Source organism: Mirounga angustirostris, unplaced genomic scaffold (genome assembly GCF_029215605.1).
Source record: "Mirounga angustirostris isolate CCGP_5_RB_7025 unplaced genomic scaffold, mMirAng1.0.hap1 SCAF_13, whole genome shotgun sequence".
NCBI classification, from domain to species: Eukaryota; Metazoa; Chordata; class Mammalia; order Carnivora; family Phocidae; genus Mirounga; species Mirounga angustirostris.
Genome location: NW_026991721.1, coordinates 102,312,518 through 102,332,610, shown reverse-complemented (window position 1 = coordinate 102,332,610; position 20,093 = coordinate 102,312,518). Strand labels below are relative to the sequence as shown.

The following is a 20,093-nucleotide window of genomic DNA, read 5'->3' as shown; positions in this document are numbered from 1 at the left end:
AAAATCATATTAAAAATCGTTTCATCATTCTCAAAAAAAATTTTTCCCTCATGTTCAAGTTATCAAGAGAGTAATTAATCACAATGATCATAAATTAATGCTAAATAAATGCTTAATTTTTATTCTCCTCTAAGTCTTTAAAAATGTTAGTAATAAATAGGATACTTACAAATAACCGCTGGTGCATGTTAAAGTATGAAATTCACATATTTAAAGCTAGACAAAATAAAAATTGACAGCTCAACTAAAACCAAACCACATTTTAAGTCATTTTTCACATAGCTAAAATGACATCATTGCCTTAACAAAGCAAAAAGCACGCATTGCATCTGTGTTGGTAGAGCTGAGCAGACACACATGTGGCCCGATTTATTTCCAGACTGTGAAAATTTTAATGCACTGCTCTGAGGTGCTTTCTCTGACCATTCAACACAAGCGCTAAAGCAATATGCCCTGTCATAGAGGCCTTGCTGGGAAGAGAGACTAGTGAGAAAGTGCTCTACCATTTCTATCATTCCCAATAAAATTACATTGGAAATAAACTCCAGAGGTTTCTGAATCTTGGAGTTTTGAGAAGATTTGAGAATAAACCTTCAAGCAGAACATGATTAAATTCCAGTGGAAGTGTCATTCTCCTGATTGTTCAGAAAAAGCTTCTCCACTAACCTTAACTCTGGATAGCTATGTGAAGTGTTAGTATTAGTATTCCACAAAATCTGAGTCGAATTTACTACATTTGAGTTGCCTAGACTCTATTCTCCCTTTTATAATCAGGAAGCTAAGTAGATTTAACCTTTGGAAAGAGAAGAAAACAAAAGGGTGGTGATGGTAGTGGGGGAGGAGAGGGGACAGGACATCTCTTCTAGAACCAGACCTTAATGTGTCCCAAATATTCAGAACAAAATCAGGGTCCCTGCCTTCCTTGAGGACAAGGGTTTCTGTCTTGCTCACTGATGTGCTATCAGCAGTGCCTGGCCACAGGAAATAAAATATTTGCCAAATGAATTATGATGATGAATGCTTATCTTATTATGTCTGTTATAGTCATGGGTCTTTTTTGAAGGTGGTAGATCCTGTCGGGTTTAGTGACTTGGGAAGAAGCAGGTCTCTGAATTGGGTGAGAGTGCCCAGCTCTGCCTTCTCACTCTTTCTTGGATCTGGTGCCTTATAAAAGAGTTCCTTGAGGTTGGCACTGAGATGACCAGAAGAAAGGGAGGAAAGAACAAGTCCTAATTTACAAATGGTATTTTCTAATGGTATGTTATTGTCTTTATTTCCCGTAGGGCCCAGCATTTCTCTGAGTATCTTCTCTGGGATGTTAATAGGTGTCCAGCTCAGGGAAGACTGCCTTGACTATCCTCCCTAGTCACTCCCTCCCTTTTATCTTCTCATACTAGGTACTTTTTTTCCTTTTTTCCTTATTATTTATTTTTTTTTAAAAAGATTCTATTTATTTATTAGAGAGTGAGAGAGAGAGCATGTGTGCAAGGGCGCATAAGAGTGGTAGGAGCAGAGGGAGAGGGAGAAGCAGGCTCCCCACTGAGCAGGAAGCCTGATGCGGGGCTTGATCTGACCTGAGCAGAAGGCAGCCACTTAACTGATTGAGTCACCCAGGGGCCCCTATTATTTATTTTTTTAAGTAACCTTTACACCCAACATGGGGCTGGGACTAACGACCCCAAGAAAAGTCACAGGCTCTACTGACTGAGTCAGCCAGGCGGCCCCTAGGTACTACTTTTTAATAATCTCATTTGTTGGTGTGTTTTGCTATTCACATCCCCCCACTAGAAGGTAAACTCCATGAAAGCAGGGACTTTACAGCTATCTACCCAAATGCCCAGAAAAGTGCCTGATATATAGTTGTCACTTAAATATTTGTGGAATAAATTAACATTTGCTAGGCAACGTTCTAAGCGATGAGACCAACAAAATGCCTGTCCTGTTTATGTTCCATGATGACATGATATACATTATCAGGAAAAAGAAACCGGAGGGAAACACCAGACTGAAGGGGTTTCTTTACTTCCCTATTTTACAAAGCTTTTACTGTGCTATAAACACAGTGAAATTGATGAAAAACGTTTCTTCCCCCCAGCTGAACATCTGAGAGGAGTAATGTTTCTCATTTACACTGACACACTGAGAAATGCAGTCTCATGTCTTATTTAGGTAATCCCACTTAGTCTCCCTTGGCTGTGACGCTGGTACTAAGGGAAGACCCTTATATTTACACTTGGGCTAGAGTCTTAAATTGACAGTGTAGTGGTATCAGTGATACCTGGGAGAGATCTTCCATGGTGTTCAGAAGACAAGGGATAAGACTGAGTTGAGAGTTGTGGCCTTCCCTCCCTGTTTGGATATTCTCCCTCCACTACCAGTGCAGGATGATTTGGGTTTTATTTATTCAGCTTGAGAGTTTCTGAGCACCTTCATTAATTTTGTAAAATTCTTGACAATAATCTTCAAATATTTTTTCTGTCTCATTTTCCTCTCTCTTCTTCTTGGACCGAATTACCTGTATGTTAGACCACTGGATACTGTTCCACAGTTCCTGGATGCCTCACACTTTTCTCTGTTGTGTTTTACTTTGGAAAATTCCTATTAATTGATCTTTATGTTTACTGATTCTTTCCCTAGCTGCATCAAGTCTGCACATAAACCTATTGAAAAGATTCTTCATCTTTGGTATGAATGTTTATCTCTAAGATTTCCATTTGACTCTCTTATAGTTTCCATTTCTCTGCTACTATTTCCCATCTGTTCATGAATGCTGTTCATCTTTCCCACTAAATCCTTTATATATATATATATATATATATTTTTTTTTTTTAAAGTAATATCTATGCCTAAATTGGGGCTTGAACTCACAACCCCAAGATCAAGAGTCCCATACTCTGCCGACTGAGCCACCCAGGTGCTCCTAGATCCTTTATATATTAATCACAGTTGTTTAAATGTTCCTGCCTGAAAGTTCCAATATATAGTTCATTTCAGTCTGGTAGACTGCTTCGCCCTTTTTGTTGTTGTTGTTTAAAAATAAGTTTTTATTTTTAGTTAACATACAGGTTTATATTAGTTTCAGGTGTACAATATAGTGATTCAACAATTACATACATCACCCAGTGCCCATCACAAGTGCACTCCTTAATCCCCATCACCTATTTAAACCATCCCCCTGCCCACCTCCCCTCTGGTAACCATTTGTTTGTTCTCTATAGTTAAGAGTCTGTTTTTTGATTTGTCTCTCTTTTTTTCCTTTGCTCATTTGTTTTGTTTCTTAAATTCCACATATGAGTGAAATCATATGGTATTTGTTTTTCTCTGACTTATTTCACTTAGCATTACCCTTTAGCTCCACCCATGTTGTTGCAAATGACAAGATTTCATTCTTTATTATGGCTGAATAATATTCCATTGTGTGTGTGTATATACATTTTTATCCATTCATCAATCAATGGACACTTGGGCTGCTTCCATATCTTGGCTATTGTAAATAATGCTGTTATAAACATAGGGGTGCATGTATCCATTTGAATTAGTGTTTTTCTATTCTTTGGGTAAATACCCAGCAGTGTGATTGCTGGATTGTAGGGTAATTCTATTTTAAACTTTAAGTAACCTCCATAATATTTTCCACAGCAGCTTACCAGTTTGCTTTCCCACCAACAGTGCAGGAGGGTTCCTTTTTCTCCACATCCTCCTCAACATGTTGTTGAGTCATTGATTTTAGCCATCTGACAGGTATGAGGTGATATCTCATTGCAGTTTTGATTTGCATTTCCCTGATGGTAAGGGATAATGAATATCTTTTCATGTATCTGTTGGCCATCTTTGGAGAAACATGTTCATATCTTCTGCCCATTTTTTAAACTGGATTATTTTTTGGGTGTTGAGTTGTACAAGTTCTTTATATATTCTGGATACTAACCTTTTTTTTGGATATGTCATTTGCAAATATCTTCTCCCATTAAACAGGTTGCCTTTTAGTTTTGTTGATTGTTTCTTATGTTGTGCAGAAGCATTTTGTTTTGATATAGTCCCAATAGTTTATTTTTGCTTTTGTTTCCTTTGCCTCAGGAGATATATCTAGAGAAAAGTTCTACAGCTGATGTCAAAGAAGTTACTGCCTGTGTTCTCTTCTAGAATTTTTATGGCTTCAGGTTTCACGTTTAGGTCTTCAAACCATTTTGAGTTTATTTTTGTGTATGGTGTAAGAAAGTGGTCCAGTTTCATTCTTTTGCATGTTGCTGTCCAGTTTTCCCAATACCATTTGTTGAAGAAACTGTCTTTTTCCCATTGGATATTCTTTCGGCTCTGTTGAAGATTCACTGACCATATAACTGTGGGTTTATTTCTGGGTGTTTTATTCTGTCCAACTGATCTATGTGTCTGTTTTTGTTCCAGTACCTTATTGTTTTGATCACTACAGTTTTATAATATAACTTGAAGTCTGGAATTGTGATACCTCCAGCTTTGCTTTTTAAGATTGCTCTGGCTCTTCGAGGTCTTTTGTGTTCCACACAAATTGTAGAATTATTTGTTCCAGTCTGTGAAAAGTGCTGTTAGCATTAAATGTGTAGATTGCTTTGGATACTATAGACATTTTAACATTTGTTCTTTCTTTTTTTGAAATATTTTATTTATTTGATAGAAAGAGTGAGTACAAGCACGGGCAGAGGGAGAGGGAGAAGGAGACTCCCAGCTGAGCAGGGAGCCTGACACAGGGCTTGATCCCAGGACCCTGGAGATCATGACCTAAACTGAAGGCAGTCACTTAACTGACTGAGTCACCCAGGTGCCCCACAATATTTTTCTTTCAATCCATGAACATGGAATGTCTTGCCAATTCTTTGCATCATCTTCAGTTTCTTTCACCAGAGTTTTACAGTTTTCAGAGTACAGGTCTTTCACCTCTTTGGTTAAACTTATTCCTTAGGTATCTTACTATTTTGGGTATAACTATAAATGTTTTCTTAACTTCTTTTTCGACTGCTTCATTATTGGTGTATATAAATCCAACAGATTTCTGTTCATTGACTTTACATCCTGTGACTTTACTGAATTTATCAGTTCTAGCAGTTTTTTGGTGGAGTTTTCTATAGAGTATCATGTCATCTACAAGTAGTGAAAATTGGACTTCTTCCTTACTGATTTGGATGCCTTTTATTTCTTTTTGTTGTCTGATTGCTGTGGCTAGGACTTCCAGTACTATGTTGAATAAAAGTAGTGAGAGTAGACATCCTTGTCTTGTTCCTGACCTTAGGGGAAAAGTTCTCAGTTTTTTCCCATTAAGGATGATGTTAGCTATGGTTTTTTCATATATGGACTTTATTATGCTGAGGTACGTTCCCTCTAAACCTACTTTGATGAGGGTTTTTAATCACGAATGGATGTTATACTTTGTCAAATGCTTTTTTAGCATCTACTGAAATGCTATTGTTCTTATCCTTTCCTTATTGCTGTGATGTATCATGTTGATGGATTTGCAAATACTGAACCACCCTTGCAACTCAGGAATAAATCCCACTTGACTGTGGTGGATGATTTTTCTAAATGTATTGTTGGATTCAGTTTGCTAGTATTTTACTGAAAACTTCTGCATCTGTGTTCATCAGAGATGAACATTAGAGATATTGGTCTGTAGTTCTGTTTTTTAGTGGTGTCTTTATCTGGTTTTGGTATCAGGGTACTGCTGGCCTCACAGAATGAATCTGGAAGTTGTCCTTCTTTTTCTTTTTTTGGGGAATAGTTTGAGAAAAGTAAGTATTAACTCTTCTTTAAATGTTTGGTAGAATTGACCTGTGAAGTCATTTGGTTTTGGAGTTTTGTTTGTTGGGAGGTTTTTGATTATGATTCAGTTACTTTGCTGGTAATCAGTCTATTCGAGTTTTTTTCTTCCTGTTTCAGTTTTGGTAGTTTATATTCCAGGAATTTATCCATTTCTTTTGGTTGTACAATTTATAGGTATAGAGTTTTTCATTATATTCTCTTATAATTGTGTTTCTGTGGTGTTGGTTGTTATTTCTCCTTTCGTTTGTGATTTTATTTATTTGAGTCCTTTCTCTTTTGTACTTGATAAGTCTGGCTAGAGGTTTATCGGTTTTATTGATTTTTTTCAAAGAACTAGCTCTTGGTTTCATTGATTTGTTCTATTGTGGTTTTGTTGTTGTTTTTAGTTTTTTTTTCTTTTAGATTTTATTTATTTATTTAAGACAGAGAGACAGCGCATGAGAGAGAGCAAGCATGAGCTGGGGGGGGAGGGCAGAGGGAGAGGGAGAAGCAGGTTCCCCACTCAGCAGGGAGCCCGACACGGGGCTCGATCCCAGGACCCGGGGATCATGACCTGAGCTGAAGGCAGTTGCTGAACCACCTGAGCCACCCGGTGCCCCCCTTTTTAGTTTGTATATCATTTATTTCTGCTCTAATCTTTATCATTTGCTTCCTTTTGCTAGTTTTAGGTTTTGTTTGTTGTTCTTTTTCTAGTTCCTTTAGGTGTAAGATTAGGTTGTTTATTTGGGATTGTTCTTGCTTCTCCAGGTAGGTCTGTATTGCTATAAACTTCCATCTTAGAACCACTTTTGTTGTATCCCAAAGGTTTTGGACCACTGTTTTCATTTTCATTTGTTTCCATGTACTTTATTTCTCTTTTATTTCCTAGTTGACCCATTCATTTAGTGTTTAGTAGCATGTTATTTAACCTCCATGTATTTGTGGTCTTTCCAGACTTCTTCTGGTGGTTGAATTCTAGTTTTATATCGTTGTGGTCAGAAAAGATGTGCAGTATGACTTCAATGCTCTTGAATCTGTTGAGGCTTGTTTTGTGGCCTAATATGTGATCTATTCTGGAGAATGTTCCATATGCACTTGAAAAAAATATGCATTCTGTTGTTTCAGGATGGAATGTTCTGAATATGTCTGTTATATCCATCTGTTCCAGTGTATCATTCAAAGCCATTGTTTCCTTGTTGATTTTCTGTTTAGATTATCTGTCCACTGATGTAAGTGGGGTGTTCAAGTCCCCTACTATTATGGTATTATTATCAATCAGTTCCTTTATGTTTGTTAACTTTTATGTATTTGGTACTAGGAGTATGTTGGGTACATAAATATTATAATTGTTATATCTTCTTGTTGGATTGTCCCCTTTATTATTATATAGTGTCCTTCTTTGTATCTTGTTAACAGTCTTTGTTTTAAAGTTCATTCTGTTTGATATAAGTATCTCTACTCCAGCTTTTTTTGGACATTCACTTCCAAGATAAATGTTTCTTCATCCCCTCACTTTCAATCTGCAGGTGTCTTTAGGTCTAAAATGAGTCTTCTATAGGCAGCATTTGGATGGGTCTTTTTTTTTAAACCCATTTTGACATCCTATACTTTTTGATTGGAGCATTTAGTCCATTTACATTCAAAATAATAATTGACAGATATGTATTTATTATTTTATTATATGTTCTGTGGTCGTGTCTGAAGATTTTCTCTGATCCTTTCTTGTCTTTCTCTATTTTATGCTTTGTTGATTTTTCTTAGTGATATATTTAGAACTCTTTCTCTTTATTCTTTGCAAGATTAGTGGTTTTTGATAAACGGTTACCATTTGGTTGGTATATAGTATCTTCTGTATATAACAATCTATATTAAGTTGATAGTTGTTTAAGTTTGAACCCATTCTTTATTCTACTACTCCCCATGTTTTATGTATATGTTGTCATTTCTTTTAAAAACATTTATTTGAGAGAGAGACAGAGAGAGAGAGAGTGCACACAAGTGTGGGTGGGGAGGAGCAGAGGGAGAGGAAGAGTCTTAAGCAGACTCTGCACTGAGCACAGGGTCTGATAAAGGTCTTGACCTCAGGACCCTGAGATTATGACCAGAAACCAAGAGTTGGATGCTTAACTGACTGCCATTCAGGCACCTCTATGTTGTCATTTTTTATGTCGTTTTATCTCATGAATTCCTTGACTGTTTTTTTTACAGAATTATTCATTTTTACTGCTTTTTTGTTTCCTACCTTTATACTGTCACTTTGAGTCTCTCCTATCCACTGAGTCCCCTTTAATATATCTTGCAGGGTTGGTTTAGTGGCCGTGAACTCCTTCAGTTTTTGTTTGTCTGGAAAACTCTTTATCTTTCCTCCTATTCTGAATGATAGCTTTGCTGGATAGAGTCTTGGCTGAGGTTCTTCCCATTCAGCATTTTGAATATATCATGCCATTCTCTTCTGGCTTAGAAAATTTCTGCTGAAGAATCCCCTGCTAGCCTTATGGGTTTTCCCTTGTATGTTACTGTCTTCTTTTGTCTTCCTGCTTTTAAATTTTCTTCTTTATTATGGTATTTTGCTAATTTAATTGCAATATGTCCTAGTGTGTATCTGCTTTTGTTGACTTTGATGGGAGTTCTCTGTGCCTTCTGGATCTAGATATTGGTTTCCTTCCCTAGATTAGGAAAGTTTTCAGCTGTTATTTCTTCAAATAAATTTTCTCTTTCTCTGTCTTCTTCTGGGACTCCTGTAATATGAATGTTGTTATGTATGATGGAGTCAGAGTTCCTTAAGTTGATTCTTGTTTTGCCTAATTCTTTTTTCTCTCTTTTGTTCAGCTCAATTACTTTCTATTACCTTGTCTTTTAGGTCATTAATTCATTCCTCTGCTTCTTCTAGACTGCTCTTCATTCTGTCAAGCATGTTTCTCACTACCTTTATTGAGCCCTTTATTTCTGCTATGTTGTTCCTTATCTCTCTGTTGAGGAAGATGTCTTCCACTCTTTTATCAAATCCAGTGAGTATCCTTATGATCATTGCTTCAAATTCTCTATCAGGCATATTACTTATATCTGTTTTGCTTAGATCTCTGGCCATGGCCTTGTCCCTTTTTTTTTTTTTAAATTTGGGTTCAATTGCTCTGTCTTCTCACTTTGTCTGCCCGTCTGTGTCTGTTTCTGTGTTAGGAGGGTCAGCTATGTCTTCTCTTGAAAGTAGTGACTTTATGAAGAGGTCCTAGAGTGCCCTGCCATGCAGTGTCCCCTTTTCACCAGGACCTGGCCCTTATGTGCGTTGCTTACACCCTGCTGTTTTGTCTGAGTCACTTTGCCTTTCAGTGCAGTCATCTGTACTGACTCTCTGTCTACTGTGGGCTGTGTTTGCTCTCTGTGGTGTTAGTGGGAGCCAGGCAGGCCAGCTCAGTAGGGGCAGTGTGCTTGCCGGGGAACTTCGGGGTGGGCAGTGGTGTCAGCAAAATTTGCGCTGTGCCACTAGTCCTCTGCCAGATCCCCTGAAGTGCTGCAGCAGGTAGGGGCTAGGTGCTAGGGCAGCTGGGGTTATGAGGCTGGGTGTGGTGGCTGGGCATTGCAGGTGCATGGCTTTAACAAAATCTGCCTTGAGCCTAGGGTGGAGGCTAGAAAGCTCGGAAGTGGGCAAGTCCTCAGGAGAACTCACGGGTATGGCACACTGCTACCAGGTTAGGTAGCAAGTGTCTGTGCAGTCCTGTCTCTCCCAGATGGCCTTGTGTTTATACTGGAGGTGGGAGGGGGGAAATGGCACCCGCCAGTTCCCTTGTTTTCATAGAAGTCCCCCAACACACTCCAAAATCAGTACAAAGAGATCTGTCTCCCATTTGCCCCTGGTGTTGTATAAACGGCCGTTTTTGTGTTGCCTCTCCATGCAGGCTGCTGCCTCTTTAAGGGCAGTAGCCCAGCTATCACTGGCCTTCCCCGCTTGCCCAGTCAGTTGACTTTTGAAGCTCCAGGCTCCAAGTCCCACTGGTTATACAACGTCACTGAATTCACCCTTCTGGTTTTCAAGCCAAATGTTATGGGAATTAGTTTTCCCTGTGTGAGTTCCCCCATATGAGGGCCCATTTTTCTGCCCTCTCTGTGTGCACAGCTCCCTCCCTCCTGCGGGCAGCCTCCCTCCACCTTTCTGACCTTCCTAACTTTTCAGATGTTGCTGCTTCTCTATATTTAGTTGTGGAGTTTGTTCTGCCGGTCTTTGGATAGTTCTCTGGTTTTTATTTACTTGGATGTGGATGATACCTAGTTGTAAATGTGAGACAGGGTGAGCTCAGGGTCCTCCTACCCTGCCATCTTCCCAAACTCTTCCTGACTGCTTTAACAGTGGGTTTCCTTCTTACTACATGATGTGTTGTGAAATTTTTGATTGAATACTGGACATTGTGATAGAACAATGGGGACTGAGGTAAACAGTATTTACTCATGGAAATGGGCATGCCTCTTCTTCTGTTAGGACATTAGCAAGAGAGGTTGAGTCAATTCAGTCAGGCATTGAGTTGGGCTTGCGTTCTGTTGTTGCTTTTTTTTTTTTTTTTAAGATTTTATTTATTTTTCAACAGAGGGAGAGAGACAGCAAGAGAGGGAACACAAGCAGGGGGAGTGGGAGAGGGAGAAGCAGGCTCCCCACTGAGCAGGGAGCCCGATGTGGGACTCGATCCCAGGACCCTGGGATCATGACCTGAGCTGAAGGCAGACACTTAACGACTGAGCCACCCAGGCGCCCTGTTGTTGCTATTTTTAATCTCAGTGTACTAGAGGCCTCAGATTCCTCCAGTGATACACTACTGTTGCCTTGTGCTCAGTGTGAGGCCTAGAGTTTTTCTCACTGTCCCTGCTCTACTTTCAGCTTTTAGCAGTCCCAGAATGCCTGCTCTGTGTGGGGACTGGGGGTCTCTCTAGCAGCAGAATCCTAGTGCTTGTTGCTTAGCATTAGGCTCTTGGGGGAGGAGGGGCATGTGGGATTCTCAGTCCCCCTGGTCAGTCTCAAATTTAGGCAGAGTCTATGTACCCAGGCCTCTGAAGTGGGGTTTTATATTTCTGCCCCTCCTCAATCTCCATGACAGCCAAATTCTGCTTTGAATCTGTGACAGCTCTTAGGCAGAAGAGTTTCCAGCTTCTCCCCAGTGGTAGCATACCTCTAGCTTTTATTGGTGCAAAATCCTGGGACCAAGAGGTTTTTCTGTCCCTTCTATAAGGGCAGAGGGTCCAGAAGCAGTGGGTATTTGTGAGTTGTGTAGGTGAGGAAGAAGTTCCTCTCCAAGAAGCAGACGGGTTTTGCTTCTTTCCCTCCTCAGGAAGCACTGGAACTTCACTTAGGTCCTGGGAGTGAAAGGATTTGCTGAGCCTTCCTTGGTGGCTTAAGGCTTTTGCTTAATAAGAAAGAAGATTCTGACAAAGAAGGTGCGGTTTGAGGCCTGTCTCCTGGAGGCACCCAATCAACTTTTGCATGCCTGTGCCACTCAGGTGGGCTCTTTTCTCCCTCTTGACCTACCTCTAATCTTTCTTGTGAGAAAACCAATGGAGGCCCATGAAAAATAGCCCGCAAGTGAATGTAAACTCGCTTTGTGTTCTGAAGGTCAAACAATCTGTGTGTCCATCTTTTCTTAGAAGGGCTTGTCACTCTCTGGAATTTAGTTCAATTGGTTGTCTTACAAACTGAGTTTTCACAGTGGGTTCAAAAACAGTTATAATTTTGAAGATTACATGGCCTTTACTCATTGTTATGATGGGAATGACAGTGTCCTGAGTATTTGTTTTACTAAGGAAAGCAGCAGTTATCAGACACTTAGTATTTTTTCAAGAAACCCTCAGTCCTTGAAGATATGAATTAAATCTTCTTTTTTTTTTGATAAGTCCATTCCAGTTCTAATTTTGTAAGATTCTAAGAATATCATAGAAGGGAAACATAAATGTAGGCTGGAGCTATGGGGAAAGAGAATAAGAAACTAAATTTGGCTATGAGGTAGTCACTGGCCATTGAGAGAGACAGATACCTAGGAAATGATTATGTTATAATGTGTGGTGGGAAAGATACAATGTAGCTCAAATGAAGAATCATGATGGGAATTTAGTGTGAGGAGCTGGGGGAGGCTGGAGAAGAAAAGCAGGAAAATCTGGCCTGGAAAGCAATCATAAGGTATAAATTGAACTGAGTCTTGAAGTAGTTCTCTAGGGAGAAGAGCAGAAAAGAAGTATATTCAAGGCAAAGAGAGGTAAAAAAACCAGCAGGGTTCAGGGCTGAGTGGAGTGCCAGGAGGTGAGGATAGGAACAGAAGTCATGGGCTCAGACAGACCTGGGTTTGAAAGCTGGCCTGCTTCAAGACTGTGTGACTCTGGGCAGGTGGTTAATCCCTAAAACTGCACTGGACCAGCCTGTCAAACTAAAGGGTTAATGCTTACCTCTCAGGGTTGTCTTGAGGATTAAATGAGATAATGCACCTAAGGTCTAGCTAAGCACATCTGGAACACATCTGCGCTTAGTACACACGGCTGTTACTACTGGTAGCAGCGGTTCTCCGTCACAGAGCAGAGGCACCACACATCCTCTGCAGCACTAGTCACCTGGGACTTTTTGAGAAACCTTAAGAGGCCCAGAAGGTCACCTGCTTTAGGAAAACAACTGCCTCTGTGTCCTGAGTATAATCCTCTTCTTCCGTAATATATTACAGTTCCCATCTCTTCCCTGGCACAAAAACCAGAATACATATTTTAAAGTAGCTCAGAGATCCTCCTACTAGAAGCAGCAAGTAACAATTTATGCCTGGCAAGTAGGAAGAACTACTAATTTAATCTGTTTCACTACGTCTGTGTAGGAGGGAAAACAGATTTAAAAAAAGTATGTGCTCAAAAACCATTCTTACTTACAGGGCAGAGTTAAACTCAGGTTCACATAATGCAAATATAGTGAAACACAGATATACCGCTCAGCAATGACTCCATTTCTGTACTGAGAACTAAGGGTTAGAGCCCATGTATATGACATCCAAGGCTCAGGCTATTGCTGTTTCTTATTTGCTTGCTTTTGTCTTGGGCTACCAGAGCCGGCAGCAGCTGTCTCCAGACATCTAGTAATCCCGAAGAGGCCTGGAAATTGCCTCCCTAGTGCTGCTAAGAATTCACTATATTGCATAGATTTCATTCCTTGGGCTATGCTACCTGGCTATGGCTCAATCACTTCTGAGAATCAGACTTAGCCTAGAGAATGCCCTAGGCCTGCACTTTTCAAATTTTAGGCTGTGTCCGAATTATATGTAGGACTTGCTAAAACACAGAATGCTGGGCCCTAGTCCTGGAATTTTTGATTTGCTATGGGGTGGAGCCTCTAATCGGTATTTCTAACATATTCCTAGTTGATACTGATGCTCTGGGTCTCAAGACCACCCCTGGAGGACCACTGCCCTCAGAGGTTTTTGTTTTCATAGAGTAGCATACCATCTACTTACCTGAGGGGTGTGTTAGAAGAACCCACTGTCACTGGCTTATAGAAGGAACTGTGAGAATGGGAGAGACAGTGAATAAATGACAACAGGGTAAGGCAAGGGCAGAAAGGAAGAGGGATAAACAGTTCTTCCATCAGTTTTTAAAAGGGGCTGAGGGCTGAGGCTTAACTTGAGGGTCTGTGGAGTGTTGGCAGGTCAGCATTTTTTTTTTCCTTCCATATAATATTCATTAGACCTGGGAGCACAGAGCCAATATATCCAAACCCATCAACAATAGCTCCATCCTACTTATTACACCAAGGTTCAGGGGACAGTCTCAGGAACACAATTGCTAAGGACAATTATCCTGATCTTTCCCCAAAGGTCATTCCTCTCAGAACTAAGGGAGTTCACTCACATTTCTGGGTACCTAGTTTCAATACCTTAGAAAACAAGCAGGCACTTCTGTTTTTCTCTTTACGACTGTCCTGCACTTGAATATATGGGTCTCTTTTATATCCACTTTCCTATTCGTAAGGCCAGATAGGAAAGAAAAATTGAGGCTAGAGTGGGGACAGTGAAAGCCTGGGTCCCATCCCTAGCCCTAGCCCTAGTTCTAACACTCCCTTGCTGGGTAACCTTAGGCATGCAATCTCTCTCACTCTCAGGTTCCTTATTCATAAAATAAAAAGACTAGTGGAAAGAGCTACATGATTAGAAAAGTCTTTCCCATTCTAAAACCCTGTTATTCCTAAGATTCCACATTTCCTTCCTAGTATGAAAAGAGGAATATTTGTATCTGAAATGAAGAGGCACAATAAAGGAACACTGAATTCTACTTGACTTTGTAATGACCCTTTAAAGTTGCCTGGTTCAATGCAGTAGCTTCTGGCCACAGATAGAACACTTCCACTATCATAAAAAGTACTATTTGTCAGCACTGCTTTGGAAGTCTAATCATAAAAGAGTAAATGGTTTTCTTTCCTTTTCCACTGACGCATGTTTCTTTCCTCCTCTCTCCATTCCCTCACCCCCACCAATATAAACTCTGGCTGGAATCACTTAAGTATTTGCCTTAATCTTAACTTTATGTTATAGTTGTAACCACAACTATGCATCAGATATATGCAACTTTATAACAAAATTCTATTTCTAGAATAGAAAATGATGAGAAATGAGTTCTTTAGTAGTACAATAGCCTCTAGAAATCCTTAACATAGCACAGCTTCTCATCTGCCTGGAATAGTTTAGGTATGATTCTGCTTTTAAGCTAGGAATTCTGCCTGTAATGTCATGTAGCTGAAGCATAGATAACAACCTTCTTAGCTCACTCCTCATACTTCTGGGTTCCCACCTGTATATTCAAGAGACTTCCTTTCTGCATCATGTATAAAATTCTCTGTGTAAGTTCTCCCTTTCTTTCTATAAGCAGTACTGTCAATAACATGGGTTCCGGAGTCATACATGGCTGAGTTTCAATATCGGAATTGTCATTTACTAGTTGTGTGCCTTAACATTTATATTCTACGAGCTTAGAATTTTCTATAAATGGCGATGGTTAAGAGTAACATAGCACTGTGGAAGTTAAAATGATGAAATGTATTTAAAAGCACTTAGCAGATAACAAACGCACAAAAAAGTTAGCTACTGCTGTTAAAGATCACACGAAATTCAAATTCTTGCCCAAAGAACAAGACATCTGGTAAACTGTCAAACTATTAACTCACAGATTACTTTCTAACTGCACCTTTACAAATGATATCAGATCACCTTGGCCTCATATGACAACCTGACATTATGCACCTCCTGAAGTAATGCAATATGAAATAGATATGAAGCAGTCTTCTTGCACAGAGCGATGACTTGAGTACAATCAAGCAGTTAGACACAACTTCCAGTTTATAAGAAATAAGGGAGTAACAAAAGAACAAATTAAATGACAACACAAAAAAAATGAGACAAATCCACAACACAGGCTACAGTGGCCAGCCTCTAAGTTGGCATGCCATGATAGCTGCCTACTGGTATTCATACTCCTTTATCCCCTCCACACTGTTATAGTGTTGGTCCTCATGACTAAGAAAACATGGGAGAAGTGACCTATTTCACTTCCAAGATTACGTTATAAAAAATAATCTAGGTTCCATCTGGTCGGTGTGTATGTGCATGTGCACATGTGTATGTGTGTATCTTTCTCTTGGATTGCTCGCTGTGCATGAAGTTGGCTGCCATGTTGTTAGCAACTCTATGGACAGATCCACATGCCAAAAAACGAGGCTTCTTGGCAATAGTCTATTGAGTGAATGTTACTGGTAGTGGATCCTACAGTATCAGTCAAGCCATCAGATGACCACAGGGCCAGCTGACATCTTGATTACAACCTCATGAGGGATTCTGAGCCACCCAGCTGAACTGCTTCTAGATTTCTCATGCTCAAAACCTGTGTGAAATAATGTTTGTTGTTTGAAGATTCTAAGTTTGGAATAACTTGTTACATAGAAACAGATAGTAAGTCAGCTATTCCACAGATAAAAGCAAGATTTAGGACTAGTCTTGATTTTGGCTCAGGTCATGATCTCATGGTGCTGAGATTGAGCCCCATATTAGGCTCCACGCTCAGTGGGGAGTCTGCTTGAAATTCTCTCTCTCCTTCTCCCTCTGCCCCTAACCCCTACTCTCTCTCTCTTTCTAAAATAAATACATCTTTTTTAAAAAAGGTTTTATTTATTTATTTGACAGAGAGAGAGCATAAGCAGGGGGAGCAGCAGAAGGAGAGGGAGAGGGGGCAGGGAGCCTGATGCGGGGCTCGATCCCAGGGCCCTGGGATCATAACATGAGCCGAAGGCAGACACTTAACCAACTGAGTCACCCAGGTGCCCCAATAAATACATCTTTAAAAAAAATAAGAATTAGGGCGCCTGGGTGGCTCAGTCGGTTGAGCGACTGCCTTCGGCTCAGGTCATGATCCCAGGGTCCTGGGACAGAGTCCCACATCGGGCTCCCTGCTCTGCGGGGAGCCTGCTTCTCCCTCTCCCACTCCCCCTGCTTGTGTTCCCTCTCTCGCTGTGTCTCTCTCTGTCAAATAAATAAATAAAATCTTTAAAAAAAAAAATAAGAATTAAAAAAAAAGTTTCAGGAACGGTTCTATATTACAAGAGAGTAAAGAGACATAACAACCGAATTGTGAACTCTGATTTAAATCCTGTTTTAAAAAATGGTAGCTATTAAAAAATGTAGGGACTGTTAGGACAATTAGAATATAAACATGTATTAGATGACATGATGGAAATTTTAATTTTCTCAGGTGTAGTAATGATTTTGTTCTTGTACAGAAGAATGCTCTATTTTTAAGAGTTTTATGCTGAAATCACTATGTCTGCAATATAATTTCAAATACTTCACAAAAAATATAGATACAGACGTAACTAGATGAATACAGATGAAACAACAGGACAGATGCCAGTAATTACAGACAAAATACAGGTAGTGGATATGTAAGTGTTCATTGCACTATTCTATAAACTTTTCTTTATGTTTACAATTTTTCCCTATTAAAAATATTAAACAATGGAATATACCCCTCCAAATTAGAGTTATCTATAATTGTCATTAGGTTAGAAAAGACTTCAGCCCAATGAGATCTGAGTCCAGATTTTACACCACAGATTGTTGATATTCAGTTCAGAAGTTTGTATGATTCCAAAACATATCAGAGGACTATTGTTGAACCAAGTTATCCTATTTGTCCAATGTTTGCTGGTGGTTAAAAAATACAAAGTTAGTACTGATCCCTCTATCTTCTTTTCCTGTTTTCATCTTATTTTCTTTTTCATAAAAAGCAGACAATTACTAAATCCAAGAGGAATTAGTCCATTTCAGTATCCAGGTGCACAAACATAACCATAAGCTCATTTTTATATAATAAATAAAGAACTTATGTGCTTATCCAAAACACAGGAGGAAAAACACAGTGGGGGAAAAACAGCAGGCAGACAAGGAATCCACATAACAGAAGTTAACTGAAAAAGGTACTTTAAAACGAATCAGTTAATTTGCAAGTTAAATAAAATTTTACTTCTTACTGTAATACCAATATGAAAATAATATCTGGGTGTAAGTTCTCAGTTTAAGAAAAATTCAGTGACACTCTCATCATTAACACATCAAAATTATGCTTTAAAAAAATGGACATAGCCAATTTATAGTCAAAACAATACCTCAGCATTTATTTTTATGTAAAAAACATTTTATATTTCTACATTTTACTGATGAGTTTTGTTTTTACATCATGCATTTCCAATTATGCTTGCATAGCAAATATTTTAAAATTTACATTTATTTAGTATAACATATAATTTAAAATATAAGTTTTACTTCACACCAATAGAAAATTAAATTAAAGCTACCCTGATACATTACATCAGTACACTCTGTTAGTGAGGTTGTGGTGAGAACAGGAACTCTTCTGCATCAGTGGGGTGAAAAGAAATGGCACAGCTTTTACAAAGGGAAAATGTGGCCGTATCTAGCAAAATTATATATGGCTATCCCACTTCTGATAAGCGCAAGATTTTCACTGCAGGCTCCTTTACAGTAAAAGAATGGAAACAAAGTAATCAGTCATTCATCAGTAAGGGACTGCCTTATGGTACATATAAGCAACAGATTACCAGGAAGCTAAAAAAAAGGGAAGAAAAATATCTCTATATACAGGTACAAAGTGATCATACAGATATATTGCTACCTGAAAGAAGCGAGGTAGAAAGTATATAGTGTATTATTTTTTCAGAAAGAGGATAAATACATACATATTCATATTTGCTTATATAAGAAATTGAGATTTTTCAAAGTTACTAATGGCAAAGGGAAACAAAACAAAGTTGAGGAGACAGAAATAGAAACTAAAGTTATTTGAATATACCGTTTTAATAGATTCAACTTGTACTATGAAAATATTTACATAATTATAAAAATTTATAAAGCTATATAAATTTAGTTTTTATACAAAACTGTAAAATTACCATTTATAAAATGATAAATGTTTTGTAAAATTTTATAGTTTTATTCACACAGAATTTTATGAAATCAGAAAAAATAAAATTAAAACAAATTAGCCAAAATAACCACCTAGAGAAAAACTATTCCAAGTGACTTTATAAAAAACAGTAATATAACTACCACTGCTGGGATATGCCATAAAGATAAGGATAATTGCTTAAAAAAATCAAACTATTTTCAGTAATCATTTGTGGCAGTAATGTTGATAATGTTATTCTGAAAGTGTTATTATGTATATATTTCAAGATAATGTGAGTAATTATTTGATATTCTACTTCCTACATTCCCAGAGTCATTGAGAGTGGTATTCTCAGCATGAAAGAAAGGAAACATAAATATTAACATAAACTATGTTAAGTAAAACACCTGTAGTCTCGAACCTGAGTTGAAATCAATTTATATTCAGTTGCGACATATTTTGTCTCTAAAGAAGTTACAGTCTCCTTATGATATCCATTGAAAAGACCTAAAAATGATGACCAACCTAAAAGCAATGAATGCCCCAAATGCCCAGATTATAGTCTTGAAGAAATACCTGATTCCAGGTCTGAGGCAGGAAATACACAAGATGTACCAAGAATATCTTGGCATACTGAAAACTACACTTTTAAACAACCCATTTATCAAAGAGGAAATAAATCAAAAGGAAAATCAGAAAGTGTTTTCAATTGAAAAGGAAAACATCGCATATCAGAATTTGTGGATGCCACTGAAATAGCACTTGGGGAGGAATTTCTGCTGTTCAATGATGATGTTAGAAGAGAAGAAAGATCTTAGAACAACTATCTCAACTTCTATCTTAAGAAACTTAAAAACAATAGCAAATTAAACCCAAAACAAGAAGAAGGGAATACTCAAGATCAAAGTGGAAATCACTGAAATGGGAAACAGAAAACAGACAAAATTAATGAAATCAAAAGCTGGTTCTTTGAGAATATTGATAAAAATTGTTAAACCTGGGGCACCTGGGTGGCTCAGTGGGTTGAGCATCTGCCTTTGGCTCAGGTCATGATCTCCGGGTCCTAGGATCGAGCCTCATGTTGGGCTCCCTGCTCAGTGGGGAGTCTGCTTCTCCCTCTCCCTCTGCCCCTCCCCCATTCATGCTCTCTCTCTCTCTCTCTCTCTCAAATAAATAAAATCTTTTAAAAAATTGTTAAACCTTTGGTAGATTGACCAAGCATAAAAAAGATACGAATATCACTATTATATAATATACTAATATTAGAAATACTAGTATCAGAAATTTGAGACAAAATATCACTACAAATTCTTCAGAGGTTAACAGGATAATAAGGAAGTATTATGAAGAATTATATGGCTATAAATTTGACAATGTAGATGAAATGCAAGATATCCTTAAACTATGTAATCTACCACAGTTTACTCAAAAAGAAATAATCTGAATAGTGCTATTAGGGACATAGAGTATATAGTTAAAGCCTTCCCACAAAACAAAACTCAAGGCCCATACAGCTTCACAGGTGAATTCTCAAACAAAGAAAGAAAGAGAGAGAGAGAGAGAAAGAAAGAAAGAAAGAAAGAGAGAGAGAGAGAGAGAGAGAGAGAGAAAGAAAGAAAGAAAGAAAGAGAGAGAGAGAAAGAAAGAGAGAGAGAAAGAGAGAGAGAGAAAGAAAGAAAGAAAGAGAAAGAGAAAGAGAGAGAGAGAGAAAGAGAAAGAGAGAAAGAGAGAAAGAGAAAGAAAGAGAGAGAAAGAGAGAAAGAAAGAAAGAAAGAGAGAGAGAAAGAAAGAAAGAAAGAGAGAGAAAGAGAGAAAGAGAAAGAAAGAAAAAGAGAAAGGAAGATAGAAAGAAAGAAAGAAAAAGACAGACA

At 38.5% G+C, this 20,093-nt stretch overlaps 1 protein-coding gene across 15 annotated transcripts in view; it reads right to left on the bottom strand.

Annotated features, from left to right (window-relative positions):
* The window catches only part of ARHGAP20 (Rho GTPase activating protein 20), a 127,024-nt gene that overhangs the window by 65,473 nt on the left and 41,458 nt on the right, over positions 1-20,093 (bottom strand). The gene's annotated exons all lie outside the window — the stretch shown is intronic.